General features: G+C 35.5%; 1 protein-coding gene across 9 annotated transcripts in view; it reads left to right on the plus strand.

Annotated features, from left to right (window-relative positions):
• The window catches only part of ARL6 (ADP ribosylation factor like GTPase 6), a 59,596-nt gene that overhangs the window by 39,203 nt on the left and 4,121 nt on the right, over positions 1–16,272 (plus strand). For 3 of the 9 annotated variants that reach the window (XM_038582544.1, XM_038582535.1, XM_038582542.1), the window contains 3 exons: positions 2,363–2,587; positions 4,592–4,684; positions 6,973–8,486. The gene's annotated coding sequence lies outside the window, so the exon portion shown is untranslated. Of the gene's footprint in view, positions 1–2,362; positions 2,588–4,591; positions 4,724–6,972; positions 8,487–16,272 lie in introns of those variants that run through there. The other 6 variants (XM_038582536.1, XM_038582539.1, XM_038582538.1 and 3 more) reach the window with 6 other exon arrangements.

A 16,272-nucleotide genomic window follows, 5' to 3' on the forward strand; every position in this document is an offset into this window, starting at 1 on the left:
GTAGTGTACAATATATAACATTTTAAACGTCCTTAGCTGTGAAAATGATAAAAACAGGAGGCAAAGGGCACCTGGGTGACTCAGTCGGTTGAGCATATGCCTTTGGCTTGGGTCATAGTCCCGGAATCCTGGGATGGAGCCCTGCATCAGGCTCCCTGCTTCTCCCTCTCCTCCCTACTCATGCTCTCTCGCTATGTCTCTCTCTCAAATAAATAAACTATTTAAAAAATTTTTAAAAACAGGAGGCAAAAGGTAAGTGAGTAATAGGGGTGTGTTATGGTAACTGTGGTACTGGTACATGTCCTAGAGATTTGAATAAAATCATTTTAAAACTACAGTAAAATTCTATAAATCAGTTTCAGTCCAGGAATCCCAATGGTTTAGAATTGGGGAAATTAAAAGTTATCCAGAATATCTTAATAGTCCAGCATTTTATTTTAGCTAGCTTGCAAGCCTCTCGTAAATTGTTTGGATGAGGGGTCCACCTGGGTGGCTCAGTTGTTGAGCATCTGCCTTTGGCTCAGGTCATGATCCCAGGGTCCTGGGATCAAGTCCCACATTGGGCTCCCTACATGGAGCCTGCTTCTCCCTCTGCCTATGTCTCTGCCTCTCTGTGTGTCTCTCATGAATGAATAACTTAGAAAAAAATTGTTTTGATGAGGATACAAAGTGAGATTCTTATTAGGGTTGCCTCGAATATAAAAAGGACATAAAAACACTGAATGTAGTTTAACAAAATACTTATATGCTGTAGTTTAGGAAGATAGGATAGTTTAGGAGGATGGAGAAAGGGTATATTAGAATTCAAATCTTCATCTACCATCATCGTCATCATCATCATAATAGCTGTCGCTATATGAACACTGTATTTTGAGCTAGATATTTTCACACATACTAGATTTTGCATTATTTAATTCTCACATTAAACTTGTGTGATAAAGGTAGGTTTTATTATTTGTTTTATAGACAAGGAAACAGAGACCTGAAAAAGTCATTTGCAGAATGTCACTGCTAAATGCTGGTGCTGGGATTTAGAACCAAACCATCTGTTTAGGATAGATGGATTCAAGAGAAAAGAGTATTATAATATTAGAAATACAGAGCTACCTGCCATAAGGATAACTAAAAGGACTGAAAAGGCTCTCATCGGAGTGGGAGACCAGGATGGGGTAGGAAAGTCAGAAAAGTGACTACTTTTTTTTGTTTTTAATTTTTACTTGTTTTCAGTCTCTGAACACTTCAGATTTTCAACTCTGGGCATAAATGACTAATAAAAATAACTATTAAAACTATGTTGATACTAAATTAATTAATATTCCACAAACTACAGTAATTCACACCTATGTAAACATTTAAAAGAAAGCAAAGTACTGACTTTTTCCTTAGTTTCTGTGATCTCCAAATCTAGTTTATACTCCATAAATATCTATTCTGTTTTACATTTTCTTTTTTTTTTTTTTAATTTTTTTTTCATTTATTTATGATAGTCACACAGAGAGAGAGAGAGAGAGAGGCAGAGACATAGGCAGAGGGAGAAGCAGGCTCCATGCACCGGGAGCCTGACGTGGGATTCGATCCCGGGTCTCCAGGATCGCGCCCTGGGCCAAAGGCAGGCGCCAAACCGCTGTGCCACCCAGGGATCCCTGTTTTACATTTTCACGTGAAGATTATTACGTAGAAGCACATTGGGCTACAGGATGCCATAAAAGCATGTATAAGCTGAGTTTATTGCATTTGTATTTAACGTAGTATACAATTAAAATTTATTGCATTAAAGCTCAAGCAAATGTTTTTTCATGTTTAGACATCACTCTGTTAGAAAGTTCAATTCATTAAGCTCTACATTTCAATATAAATATTTTGTAAAGTGTCAAAACTTATTGTATGTATTGTGTTTAAATATTTATATTTGGCCCTATGTGTCTTGTAAATCACAAAAGAGCAGAGTTTTAATATTTGTTTTTCATTTATTGGTTGTCTGTTAAAAATTGTGAATTATTTTTTGATTGCTAATGTTATTTTTTTCCTTTGGAATTTTTGGCATAACACGTGATTTCCATAAATATGAAATTACTCTTGAGAATACTTAAGGCAAATACATCCTGCTTATAACTCTGGTACATTAAAATGCTATAGCATTTTAACTGTGCATATTTTCTGCTGATTATTCTCTTAGTTCTTAGTTTAAAAAATAAATAAAACTGATTAAATATTCACTTAAATGGATTTAAAATAGATTTGTCCATTTCTGTGACTGGAAAAGAATACTATAATAGAAAATTAGTGACTGTGGGTTTTTTTTTTTTTTTGTGATTGTGTTTAATTGAATGTTTCAGGTAACTCAGTTATTTTATTTTCATAGTGAATCTTTCTCATTAAGGATGCTCCTGCTGGGATTTACAAGGGACTGCCTCAGAACCGTTACTGATTCTTCCTTCTGATCACTCGATTTTAATGCCACACATGGAGTTTCATCAACATATAGTGCTAAACCTTTTCTGGTGATTTAGAATAAACCAAGAGGGACAAATTAAATCCTTTTCGAAATTTGAAGTCACCAAGTAATGCTACTGGTCATAGAGAAATAGTAGGTATTTTGAAAACGAAATTTGGTTAGATATGAGTAGTAATAAACATTTTTGTAGCTTTTACTATGTGCCAGGAACTTTCTAAGCACCTTACATATATTAATTCATTTAACCATCTTGACTTCCTACCTCTCTTGTATAGTTCATTTGTCAGCAAACTACCAATCTGGCTCTAGATGTCCCTTGAGCTAATAATTTTATATTTTTAATGGATTAATTAAGAAAAAAAAAGGAGCAACATATACTGTAATGTGGTCCACAATAGTGTTTACTGTCTGGGGCTGCACATAAAAACTGTCAACTCCTGTTAGGATGCAAATAAACAGAGGACCCTGGATTTTAAGCCTAAACTATCTGGTTCCAGAACCTATGTTCTTAACATCTATGAGGTCTGTCAAAAAACTAAAGATTTTCTAAAATGGAATAGATTCAAATGCCTATAAAGTAATACTCTTTGAAATCTTTTTTTCTCCCTTGGTAAGATTGATGCCCTGGCCTTCTGAAGTCTTTTTCCTTCCTTTTCTTTAAATGAGTAGCAACACACTGGACAGATTCTGAAACATCAGACATGTTAATATTTTAAAGATGTATTTATTCATTTGAGAGAGAGAGGGAAAGAGAGAGCGTGCACATGAATTGGGGAGGAGAAAAAGTAGAGGGGGAGAGAGTCCTAAATGGACTCCATGCTGAGCGTGGAGGCCAATGCAGGGCTCAGTCTCACCACCCTGAGATCACAACCTGAGCTAACTCAAGAGTCAGACGCTTAAACCACTGAGCCACCCAAGTGCCCCTGGGCATGTTGGTATTTTAAAATAAAACCACACACACAGGTTATCCCCAAGCATGTGGCTTCAACCTCCAGATTTCCCAGTGACTTTTGCTGATATTTTGACATAAAGGATAACTAATGTTGATGTCTTAAAATATATATGGTAAAATGTGGAAATATTTATAATTCAATTTGTGGATATGTGGGTTATTTTTTTTTTAAGATTTATTTATTTTTAGAGCATGAGTCAGGCGATAGGCAAAAGGAGAGGTAGGGAAAGAATCTCAAGCAGACTCCGACCAAGCAGGGAGCCCAACATGGTGCTCAGTCCCCATGACCCATGAGATCATGACCTGAGCTGAAGTCAGGAGTTGGACACTTAACTGATTAAGCCACCCAGGCTACCGATGGATATACATTTCAAGTTAAGTGACCACAATTAACAACTATAGCTAAAAATATTTTCTTATAAACTTCATGGTTATGCCTCCATGTGCTAAATTTTCACCGTGTGACTGGTGATATGGCATATATCCACAAAGGATGAGGCCCCAAATTAGTTTCTCTCTCTCTCTCTCTCTCTCTCTCTCTCTCACACACACACACACACACACACACACATTCTCTCTTATTTTCTAATCATAGAAAGATTGAGAAATACCCACTTACTATGGAGAGGAAGTCTCAGGCTTGTTCTAGTCTCAAGAAAGAACTGTAGTCTATTTCTTAAGTTTATGCTCATTTCCCATGTAGAAAAGTTCTGTGTTGAGTACTGAGTATTTCTGCTTGTTATATCTCTTTTGGAAAAGCTTATAAATTCTTCCAAGTATTTTATGAAATACCTTAATGTAGTAAACTATTAATCTTTCTATCAATAGGTCCCTACAGTAAAATAGTATTCAAACAGCAACTATGGTTAGGAACCCTGCAATTATATTTCTTTTTAATGTATCAGCAGAATTACTAGCACTGTAAAGAAGACCTTATTTTAGGCTTAAAGATTATACGGTACTCTGTGTTTAACTTAATTACATTCTTATTTTTATTAAATATATTTATATATATTTATATGTCTTATGTATTTTACCTCCCAGAAACAAACTGAAAAAAAGTAGCTACATCCTAGGGTGGCTTTATAACAAAATGAAAAACCATAACACTAGAGTGTCTTATTCTAAGGAAACCTTGAGATTATTCAATTAATTGATTTTCTTTTCATCTTTTTTTCTTTTAGCCCTACTTCAAATTGTTTTTCAAGAGACCTGAATATCAGTATACATGCATTTACTGAGATAATCCTCTAATCAACTCCAAGCAGAAAAAATGTGTAGTGTATCTACAAGCGTAAACTTTAATTATAAAGAAAGGACCCAAATCTCTGATTTCTTACAGAGAATAATAGTATGGAGTGGGAGGGGGCAGTGGTGCCCTGGATAAAAGTCTGATCTGGGCTAACTTTCAGAAAAATGATTTCAGATTGCTTCCAAATCTGTGTAGACATCAATGGATAGATGGCTTATGGTACAGTTGCTTGCTCCATAAGCTCAGGCCATAGCCTGGAAGCCAGAAAATGAACACATAATGAATTGATAGGTTCTGCATAGTAAGAAGGCTCTTTACAGCCTATATTATATTTTTAAAAATGATTTTGTTTTCCTCAAAATTATTCTAGACTTTTATATTTTTAAAAATGATTTTGTTTTCCTCAAAATTATTCTAGACTTTGGCTCTATTCATTTACTTTAGGGAGGTGTGCATGAGCTTCATTTGGAAGGGCAGCAATTGTGCTTTGAATGTTTGATCTTTAATTGAGGAAGCTCAATAAATCCTTTATTTCATCTTTTTTGCACATCTTGGTCACTCTTGTTTTAAATATCCACTCACCATCCAAGATCCTGTTCTCTGATTTCTATCTTAAATGTTTTCTAAACAGATATATTAGTTTTTAGGGTTCTCTGTGGAAAGTCTTAACATATTCTATTAAACTGAACCATATGACATTGCCATTTTGTAGGCACAGAGCAGGTGAATGATAGCACTTTCACATGGTTCAGTTGAGACCACCTGGAAACTTCCAAATGGTACATTTGTTCAGTAAGGGCCAAAGAAATTCACTGGGAATAACTAGGTAGCTAGAACCCAGCCTAGTACAGAAAGAACCCATGGTGAAAAATATCATGACACTTTGTAGTTCCATGTCTAAAACTATGCAAGTAATCTGACAGATTTTTTTTTAAAGGTTTTTACTTATTTGAGAGAGTGTGCGAGAGAGAGCATGGTTGGGGAGAGGGGCAGAAGGAGAGGAAGAAGCAGACTCCATGCTGAGCAGAGAGCCCAAAGCAGGGCTCCATCCCAGGACTCTGAGATCATGACCCAACCCTGAGACAGAAGTGTAACTGAGCCACCCGGGCATCACAACCTGACAGTTTTCTTAACTTTTTTAAGGTATTGTTTCAGACGTGTTTTAGACATTTAGACATTTCAGATTCTCTCAGGCTCACTCTCTTGTTCCTGCCTCTGCTTACAGGTTCCAGTCATCATATGTAGGTACAATTTGACAGTGCCCCACATCCCTCATTTCCTGTTTCAGAGCTTCCTATTTTTGCGCCCATTCCCTCGCCACTACCATTCCAAAACATACATAACCCAGCAGGGAAACCACTGGCCTCTTTCCATATTCCCTGTTCATCACGGACAGTCTTGTGACACTCTGTACAGCTTCTGGGATGATTGCTCCAAATCTAATAATTAGTCACATTTAGTGGTCGGCTCACTAACACCTCAGATCGCTTCTCCTTACCTGCTTCATTATTCTTTTCCCATAACTTTACTCCCCAATAAAGTAATAGCACACCATTCCTCTGCCTCGACAATTCTTTCTGAGGAACCCAGACTATGTCCAATACTGTTCTCAAATTTTGATCAGAGTCACCTTTGGTAAAATACATGGACTGAAGTTTGAGAAGCACTACACTTTTAAAATAGACTTTATTTTTAGAGTGGATTTAAGTTTACAGCAAACGGAGTAGAAAATCAGAGATTTCTCACCTACTCCCACCTCCACGTAGTCTCCCCCACTATCCACATCCCACAGCCCTAGGCTTTGAAGAACATAAAAGCCAATCTCAAATAAGCATAGTGATAGGTGATTAAAAGCAATCTTGGAAGGGAATGCCTGGGGTGGCTCAATCAACTGAGCGTCCAACTCTTGATTTTAGATTAGGTCATGATCCTCGGGGTCATGAGATCATCCGCGCTCAGTGAGGAGTCCCCTTGAGATTCTCTCTTCCTCCCTCTCTGCCCCTATGCCTGCTGACAAGTGCATGAGCTCTCCCTCTCTCTCTTTCTCTCTATCTCTAAAATGAATAAATAAATCTTAAAAAAATAAAGCTACCTTGGAAGTTCTACTTCTGGGTAAGTTGAAGTAAGCATACTCCACCCTATCCCCCCTCTGAATACAATGGTAAAACCTGCATAGACCAGCTATTTGAATGCATGGACAGCTACTTGAGGACTGAGAAGTAAATAGGAAAATTGAAGAAGACTAATATTTTAATGTGCCACCAGCCAGCAGTGACTGTTCCTTTTTTTTTTTTTTTTTTTTTCTTTCCTAAGGTGTCCCCACTACCTGGGCTTAAAGCTGCTTAAAACCCAGAATTGAGCATCTGTTCAGACAGAGCTCCAGGAGAAGTTCCAGCTCAAAGAGTGGGAAGGAGTTTGCTAATGATCAGCAAAACACAAGGAAATACTGCATTCTTTTCTATACTTTGTTGTGCATGAACCCTTAACCAATCTCAAGTATTCAACAGCAACAACAATAGCAACAGTGGCAGTGGGGAACTCACAGCTAAAATTCTGAAGAAGGGGACCCGCCTTCTACAGAATCCTCATGGTCCCAAAAAGTTGTGGTAAATGCTCATTCCTTTTGTTCTATTTTCCCACCCCTTGGCCCCAGGCAAGGGCACACTCGAAGAGTATGACAGAGTAGAGTACATAAAGCATCAGCTTTCTAGCTGGCAGATCAAAAAAGGGAGCTGCAGAGAACTGGAAAGTACAAGGGAGATTGGGAGAGGTAGGAGATGGGCAACACGACTCCATAAAGTTGTTTGTGGACTCTCAGCCTTAACCTCAGTGTGGATGGTGGGTCTGAGTGTGGGTCTGAGGATAAATAATGCGTAGACTTTGAGAACCAAACTATAGGATAGACTATGACCCAAATTCTAGATTGGCCACTGGGTAGCATATACTTGGACTACACCTGAATAAAAACCACAAAAGTTTTTGAAAACAGAAATAACTAATTGATTGCTATGAGGCTGGTTAAAACTATTGGCCTGAATGCAACCAGGTTGAATGTTTAAAACAAAATGATTAACAGTCTCCATGGAATTTAAGTAATGCTCAGACTCTCATAATATATGAAATGTCCAGGATACAATGCAAAATTACTAAGTATACAAAAGCCAGGAAAACATTCACCTGGAAAGAGATAAAGCAGCTGATGCCAATGCCGAAGTAACACAGTCATTGAAGTTATCCAACATATTTACCTAACTTCAAAACAGCTATTATAAAAATGCCCAAAGTTGAGATGAACATTCTTGAAACAAATGGGGAAATAAAAAGTCTCAGTATAGAACCAGAGGATATAACAACAAAGATGAGTGAACATTTTAAAATTGAGACATAACAATAACTGAAATAAAAACTCACTGGACAGATTCAATTAAAGAATAAAAATTATATTGATTTCTTTTTGTTGTCTGGTTGCCGTGGCCTAGACTTCCAATACTCTGTTAAATTGAAATGGTGCAAGTGCACATCCTTGCCTTGTTCCTGACCTTCGGGGAAAAGCTCTCAGTTTTTCTCCATTGAAGATGATATCAGCTGTGGGTTTTCCACATCAATAAAGGCCATACCTTTATTATTTTATGTTGAGGTATATTTCCTCTAAACCCACTTTGTTGAGGGTTTTTCATGAATGGATGTTGTACTTTGTCAAATGATTTTTCTGATTTTATTGAAATGATCATGTTTATTATTATCTTACTGATGTGATGTGTGCATTTGATTTGCAAATACTGAGGATCCTTGCAACCCAGGAATAAATCCCACTTGATCATGGTGAATGATTTTTTTTTAATGTATTATTAAATTCAGTGTGCTAGTATTTTGAGGATTTTTGCATCTATATTCATCAGGGAGATGGTCCTGTAGTTCTTTTTTTTTTTTTTTTTTTTTATTTATGATAGTCACACACAGAGAGAGAGAGAGGCAGAGACACAGAGGGTGCAGGCTCCATGCACCGGGAGCTCGATGTGGGATTCGATCCCGGGTCTCCAGGATCTCGCCCTGGGCCAAAGGCAGGCGCCAAACCGCTGCGCCACCCAGGGATCCCCGCTGTAGTTCTATTTAGTGGTATCTTTATCTAATTTTGGTATCAGGATAATGCTGGCCTTATAGAATGAATTTGGAAGTTTTCCTTCTTTTTCAACTTTTTTTGACTACTTTGAGAAGAATCCGTATTTATTCTTCTTTGAATGTTTGGTAGAGTTCCCCTAGGAAGCCATCTGTTCTTGTACTTTTCTTTGTTGGGAGTTGATTACTGATTCAATTTCTTGACTGGTTATCAGTCTGTTCAAATTTTCTGTTTTTTCATGTTTCAGTTTGGTAGTTTATATGTTCCTGGGAATTTATCCATTTCTTCTAGGCTGTCCAATTTGTTACCATGTAGTTTTTTATAATATTCTCTTAAAATTGTATTTCTGTGGTATTGGTTGTTATTTCTCCTCTCTCCTTTGTGACTTTATTTGAGTCCTTTCTCTTTTGTTCTTGATAAATGTGGCTAGAGGTTTATCAATTTTACGGGCTCTTTTAAACCAGCTCCTGATTTCGTTGATCTGTTCTATTGGATTTTTTTAGTTTGTATATTATTGGTTCCTGCGCTAATCTCTATTACTTCCTTCCCTTTGCTCATTTTAGGTTTTGTTTGTTCTTTTCCTAGCTCCTTTAGATACTACGTTAGGTTTGACATTTTTCTTGCTTCTTCAGATACGCCTGTATTGCTATAAATTTTCCTCTTAAAACTGCTTTTGTGCAGTGCCTGGGTGGCTCAGTCAGTTAAGCATTTCACTCTTGATTTCAGGTCATGTCATGATCTTAGAGTAGTAAGATCAAGCCCTGAGTCAGGCTCCATGCTGGTTGTGGAGCCTGCTTAGTATTCTCTCCCTCTTTTCCTCTATCCAGCCCCTCCCTACCAGCTCACTCTCTCTTAAAAAAAGAGGAACGAACAACGAATGAACAAATGAACTGCTTTTACTGCATCTCAGAGGTTTGAACCATTGTGTTTTCATTTTCATTTGTTTCCATGTACTCTATATATGTGTGGTCTTTCCAGATTTTTTCTTGGGGTTGACTTCTAGTTTTATAGCATGTGGTCAGAAAAGATACATGGTATGACTTTGATCTTGAATTTGTTGAGGCTGGTTTTGTGGGATACTATGTGATCTATTCAGGAGAATGTTCCATGTGCACTTGAAAAGAATGTGTATTCTATTTTAGGATGGAATATTCTGAAGATATCTGTTAAATTCATCTGTTCTGTGTGTCATTCAAAGCCAGTATTTCCTTGTTGATTTTCTGCTTAGATGATCTGTCCATTGATATAAGTGGAATAATACAGATAAGGGAGGAAGTAAGGGTAAGGAGAAAAAAAACTTTTACTATTTGCAGATGTCATGATAACTAGAAAACCCAATAGACTCCACCAGAAAACTGTTGGAACTGATAACCAAATTCAGTAAAGTTGCAGGATATAAAATGAATGTAGAGAAATCTGTTGCATTTCTACACACCAATAATGAAATATCAGAAAGAGAAATTAACGAAACAATCCCATTTACAATTGTATCAAAAATAATAAGATACCTAGGAATAAACCTAACCAAAGAGGTGTAAGAGGTGTACTCTGGAAACTTAAAACACTGATGAAAAAATGGAAGATGACACATAGAAGTGGAAAGGTATCTCATGCCCATGGATTGAAAGAACAAATATTGTTAAAATATCTATACTATCCAAAGCAGTCTACACATTTAATGCAATCCCTGTCAAAATAGCAACAGCATTTTTCACAAAACTAGAATAAATAATTCTAAAATTTGTATGGAACCAGAAGAGACCCTGAATAGCGAAAGCAGTCTCAAAAAAGAAAAAACTGGAGGCATCACAATTCTGGACTTCAAATTATACTACAAAGTTATAGTCATCAGCATAATATGGTACTGGCACAAAAATAGACACATAGATCAATGGAACAGAATAGAAAATCCCGATATAAACCCATAACTATATGGTCAATTAATCTTCAAAAAAGAATATATAATGGGAAAAAGGCAGTCTCTTCAACAAATGGTAGGGAAACTGGACAGCAAAAAGCAAAAGAAAGAAAAATGGACCACTTTCCTATACCATACACAAAAGCACATTCAAAATGGATTAAAAACCTAAAAGTGAGACCTGAAATTAAATTAAATCCTAGAACACAAGCAGTAAGTTCTTTGACATAGCCGTAGCAACTTCTTTCTAGATATGTCTCCAGACTCAAGGGAAACAAAAGCAAAAATAAACTATTGGGACTATATCAAAATACAAAGCTTCTGCACAGTGAAGGAAACCACCAACAAAACTAAAAAGGCAACCTATGGAATGGGAGAAAATACTTGCAAATAATATGCCCAATAATGCATTAGACGCTTGAGAAATGCTCATCATCACTTACCATCAGGGGAGTGCAAATAAAATTACAATGACATATATCACCTCACACCTTTCAGAAAAGCTAAAATCAACACAAGGAACAATTGGTGTTGGCAAGAATGTGGAGAAAAAGGAGCCCTTTTACACTGTTAGTGGGAATGCAAACTGGTACAGCCATGGTGGAAAACAGTATGGAGTTTCCTCAAAAAGTTAAAAATAGAGCTACCCTGTAATCCAGCAGTTGCACTACTGAGTACCAAAGAATACAAGAACACTAATTCGAGAGATAATGTGCACCCCTATGTTTATAACATCATTGTTTATAATAGCCAAGATATGGAAGCAGCCCAAGTGTCCCATCAGTAAAGATGTGTATGTGTGTGTGTGTGTGTATACACACACACAATGAAATACTATTCAGCCATAAAATGAATGAAATCTTGTCATTTACAGCAATACAGATGGAGCCAGAGAGTATTATACTAAGTGAAATAAGTCAGTCAGAGAAAGACATACCATACAGTTTCACCCATATGTGGAATTTAAGAAACAAAACAAATGAGCAAAGGGAAATAGAGAGCAATGAAAAAACAGACTCTTAATTATAGAAAACAAACTGGTGGTTACTAGAGGGGAAGAGTATAGGGGGTAGGGTTAAATAGGTGATGGGGATTAAGGAGTCACTTATGATGAGCACTGGGTGATATATGGAACTGTTGAGTCACTGTATTGTACACCTGAAACTAATACAACACTGTCAACTATAGTGGAATGTAAATAAAAACTTAAAGGGTGCCTTGGTGCTTCAGTCAGTTAAGCATCTGCCTTCAGCTCAGGTCATGATCTCAAGGTCCTGGGATCAAGCCCTGAGTCAGGCTCCCTATTCAGAGGGGAGTCTACTTCTCCCTCTCCCTCGGCTCCCCCCTACCCTGTCTCATGCTTGCTCTCTCTCAAATAAAATTTTAAATTAATAAAAAAGAAAAACATATCAAAAGGACAGAGGAAAGATGCTAAGAATGTGAAGGTAGATTAATATCATCCAATTTGAATAACGGGAAAAGAAGATTGAATTAAAAAAAAAATGAAGAGAAGATTATGGACCTATAGAACATCATCAAAAAGTCCACTGTCAAGTAAGTATTATCAGAAGTCAAAAAGTAGGGATCCCTGGGTGGCTCAGCGGTTTAGCACCTGCCTTCAGCCCACAGTGTAATCCTGGAGTCCCAGAATTGAGTCCCATATCGGGCTCCGTGCATGGAGCCTGCTTCTCCCTCTGCCTGTGTCTCTGCCTCTCTCTCTCTCTCTCTCTCTCTCTCTCTCTCTCTCTCATGAATAAATAAATAAAATCTTTACAAAAAAGTCAAAAAGTAAAAAGCATAAAAAGTATTTTAAGTATTAATAGCCAGAAACTTTCCAAACTTGATGAAGGGCATAGCATACAGATTTCAGAAGCTCAATTTAAAAGCATCGAGAGAAAATGACACATAATTTATAGGGAAATATCATTTCAAATGACTGCTGATTTCTCATCAGAAATCGAGACCATAAGAAAACTACACATCATTTTTAAAACCTTTTTTTTTTGTTAAGTATCAGCATGGAATAATAATATTCAGCAAAACAATCTTTTAAGAATAAAGGTGAAATAAAGGCATTCTCAGCATTAAGGAAAGCAAAAGTATTTATTGCCACCTAACTTGCTCTAAAAGAATTGCTAAAGGAAGTTCTTTAAACAGAAGGGAAATGATACCAGAAGGAAACTTAACATCCTGTGTTCTTCGAAACATATTTGACAGTAAAAAAAAAAAAAAAAAAAAAAAAAAAAAAAAAAAAAAAAAAAAATGTGTTAATGGAGATTTCAATTTATGTAGATGTAATATCCAATACAACTACAAATTAAAGGGGAGGGGATACAGGGTCATATATGATTCTTTCTATGTAATTCTTCAAGTGAAAAATTATTTTTTCTAAGTGGACTGTGAAAAATATGGATGTTACAGCTTTTAAAGATTTTTTAAAGTAATTTCCACATCCAACATGGGGTTCAAGCTCATAACCCTGAAATCAAGAGCCACATATTCTATTGTCTGAGCCAGTCAGGTGCCCCTGGTTATTGTAATATCTAAACAAGGCACACACACACACACACACACACACACAAAACTATACAAAGAAATATAGTAAAAAATGAATAAGTTAAAATGAAATACTGAAATATGTTTAAATGATACAAAAGAAAGCATAGAAGAAGCAGAGTAACAACAACAAATAGGGAGGACAAATAGAAAACATAATAGAATGTAGGCCTAACCTAAATCCAAACATATCAATAATTCATTATTAAATATAAATGGTGTAAACATACCAATTAAAGGTATGGAATGGATAAAAGCATTATGGAACTATAGGTTCTCTATAATTAATTCACTGCAAATATAGTGATTATAGATAAGTAAAAAGATGAGAAAAGATTTACTATAAAAATGCTACTCAAAAGAAAGCTGGAGTAGCAATATTAACATCAGACCAACTTGATTTCCAGAGCAAAGAAAATTACCAGGAATAAAGATGGACATTTTGTAATAATAAAAGGGTCAAATCACCAAGAAGACAATTTTAAATGTGCAGTCACTTAAAAACCTCTTCAGAATACATAAAGAAAAACTGACAGAACTGAAGGAAATATATCCATGATTATAGTTGGGTAAATACTTTTCTCTTAGTAATGGATAGACCCTGGTAGACAGATAATCAGCAAGGATATAAAAGAACTGAAAATACCATCAACCTGCTAGATCTAAATGACATTCATAGAACAGTCAATCCAGCAATATCAGAATAGAACTTTTTTTTTCAAGTGTGTATAGAATATTTACCAAGACCATACTCTAAGTCATAAAACAAACATTAATAGATTTAAAACACTTCAAACCATTCAAAATATGTTCTCTAACCATGGAAGAATTAAATTAGAAACCAATAACACGTTAAAAAATCACCACTTAGAAATTAACATAAATAATCCATAAGTCAAAAAGGATGATTAAGGGGAATTTAGGAAATATTTATAACTAAACAAAAATTAAAATGCACTATATCAATATTTGGGGGGTCAGCTGACAGCATTGTATATGGGAAATATATAGCATTAAATTAGAAAAAAATGAAAGATATCAAATTAATAATCTATGTTTCTGTGTTAAATAGAAAAAGAGCAAACCTAAAGTAAGCAGATTGAAAGAAGTAATAAAGAATAGAAACCAATGATACTGAATATTGATACACAATAGAGAAAAATCAATAAAACCAAAAGCTGATTCTTTTAAAACAAAACAAAAAAACTTCCATAGCTTTGAAATGGATTCTAGGCTTTGAGTGGACCTTGTTTTGATTTACATATTCTCTTATCTCCAGATCCTAATTGAATTATTAGGTAATTCTTGCTACTAGACTTAGAAGACACTCTATATTGTAAAACTAACTTTTTGTGGCAACCAGTCAGTATTTGGGAGGTTGGGGTTAGGGCCTTGACCAGCCCTGGTAAAATGAACTATTTAGAAGTTAGACCTAGGAAACTGAAAACAAGTAGTACACCATAGTATTGTATTCTTATTCTCCTACTGTTTTGACAACATGGCTCTGTGTAACACACATGTATGTGTATATGTTTGAATCAAGACAGATTTAGAACACTGAAAAAATAGATGATTTTTTACAAAATAAATTTAACAGATTTCTGTTTGTATTTCTACTTAGAAATTATAACTTAATACAAGTGATATCCTAATATAGAACACTCATTGTCTGAGAATACCAAGATAATATATTTAAAACTGTTAGTGAGGTTTACATAATCTTTTTAATTTTGTGCTTTTTATTTCACATATGCACATTTTGAAAACCTGGAATAGGTGTATTTCAATAGTACAGATAATTTCATTTCTTGCTGTTAAGGCAAAATGTGTGTTGTATTTGATTATAAAATTTACAGTAAAGTATATAAACAAAAGTGGGAGAATTGAGTAATCACAGTATTAAGTTATATAAACATGCCAAAATCAGAACTTATCCATTATAATCAACATTCCATTCAATTTGCAGATGAATGTAGTAAGACTATCCTCTGTGTACCAACTTGCATTAGTGCATTATCAGCAAGTAAAAATAGGTTCATTGATAGCATAGTAAAGTAAGAAAAATGACCCTGAATGCAAATTATCCATTATGCCAAAAATCAATAATCAAATTCATAATAATTAAAATAAGAGATCTAATTTCTTCTTTCATGTCTCTCGCAGTATATCAGCAAATTCTGTTTTAAAAAAAAAAAAATATATATATATATATCCAGAATCTGACTTCACATCCCTTCCATTAGTAATTGCCCTGGTCTAAGCTACCATAGCTCCTGTCTGGACCTCTAAACTCCCTTCCTAGTTAGTTCCTCTGCTTCCCTTCTACCCCAACAACAATGTTCTCCCTACATAGCAACTAGTGCCATTTTTGTTTTTAAAGAATAAAATCTATCACTCTATCCTTAACCTTTCAATAGCTTCCATCAGATAAAATCCAAAATATTACCAGAGCCTACTGGAGTTCGTACCTAACATGTTCTAGCTATATCTTTAACCTCCTTCCTAATACCTAGTTGCTCTCACTTATTGCACTCCAGCTTACTATTTCTCAAATGAGCCAAATTCTTCATCATCTAAGGACCATTATATTCTTTCTATCTGGAATGCCTTTCCTTGGATCCTTGCATGCCTCACTCCCTCATGTCACTCAAGTCACTCCCTGAGAGATGTCATCTCTGACTATTATATTCAAACCAGTGAATCCATCCCTCTCCCCTATTCTATTCTGCTGTATTTTTTCTTATTCCATTTTATCATGACTTGGTATTATTACATATATATATATTCATTGTTGGTCTTTCACACTAGAATATAAACCTCATGAGTACAGATATTTGTTCAAACACTGCATTCCAAGTGCCTAAGGACACTGCATGGTACCTATTAAGCCCATATTTATTGAATTAATAGGTAAGCCAATATTACGTGTTAATTTTTGCCATGGTTCACATATTTTGGGAGCATAATAAGGAAATAAAATTGGAATGTTAGTGAAGGTTAATACTGTGTTAATTTAAACAAA

Source organism: Canis lupus, chromosome 33, assembly GCF_011100685.1.
Source record: "Canis lupus familiaris isolate Mischka breed German Shepherd chromosome 33, alternate assembly UU_Cfam_GSD_1.0, whole genome shotgun sequence".
Classification (NCBI taxonomy): domain Eukaryota; kingdom Metazoa; phylum Chordata; class Mammalia; order Carnivora; family Canidae; genus Canis; species Canis lupus.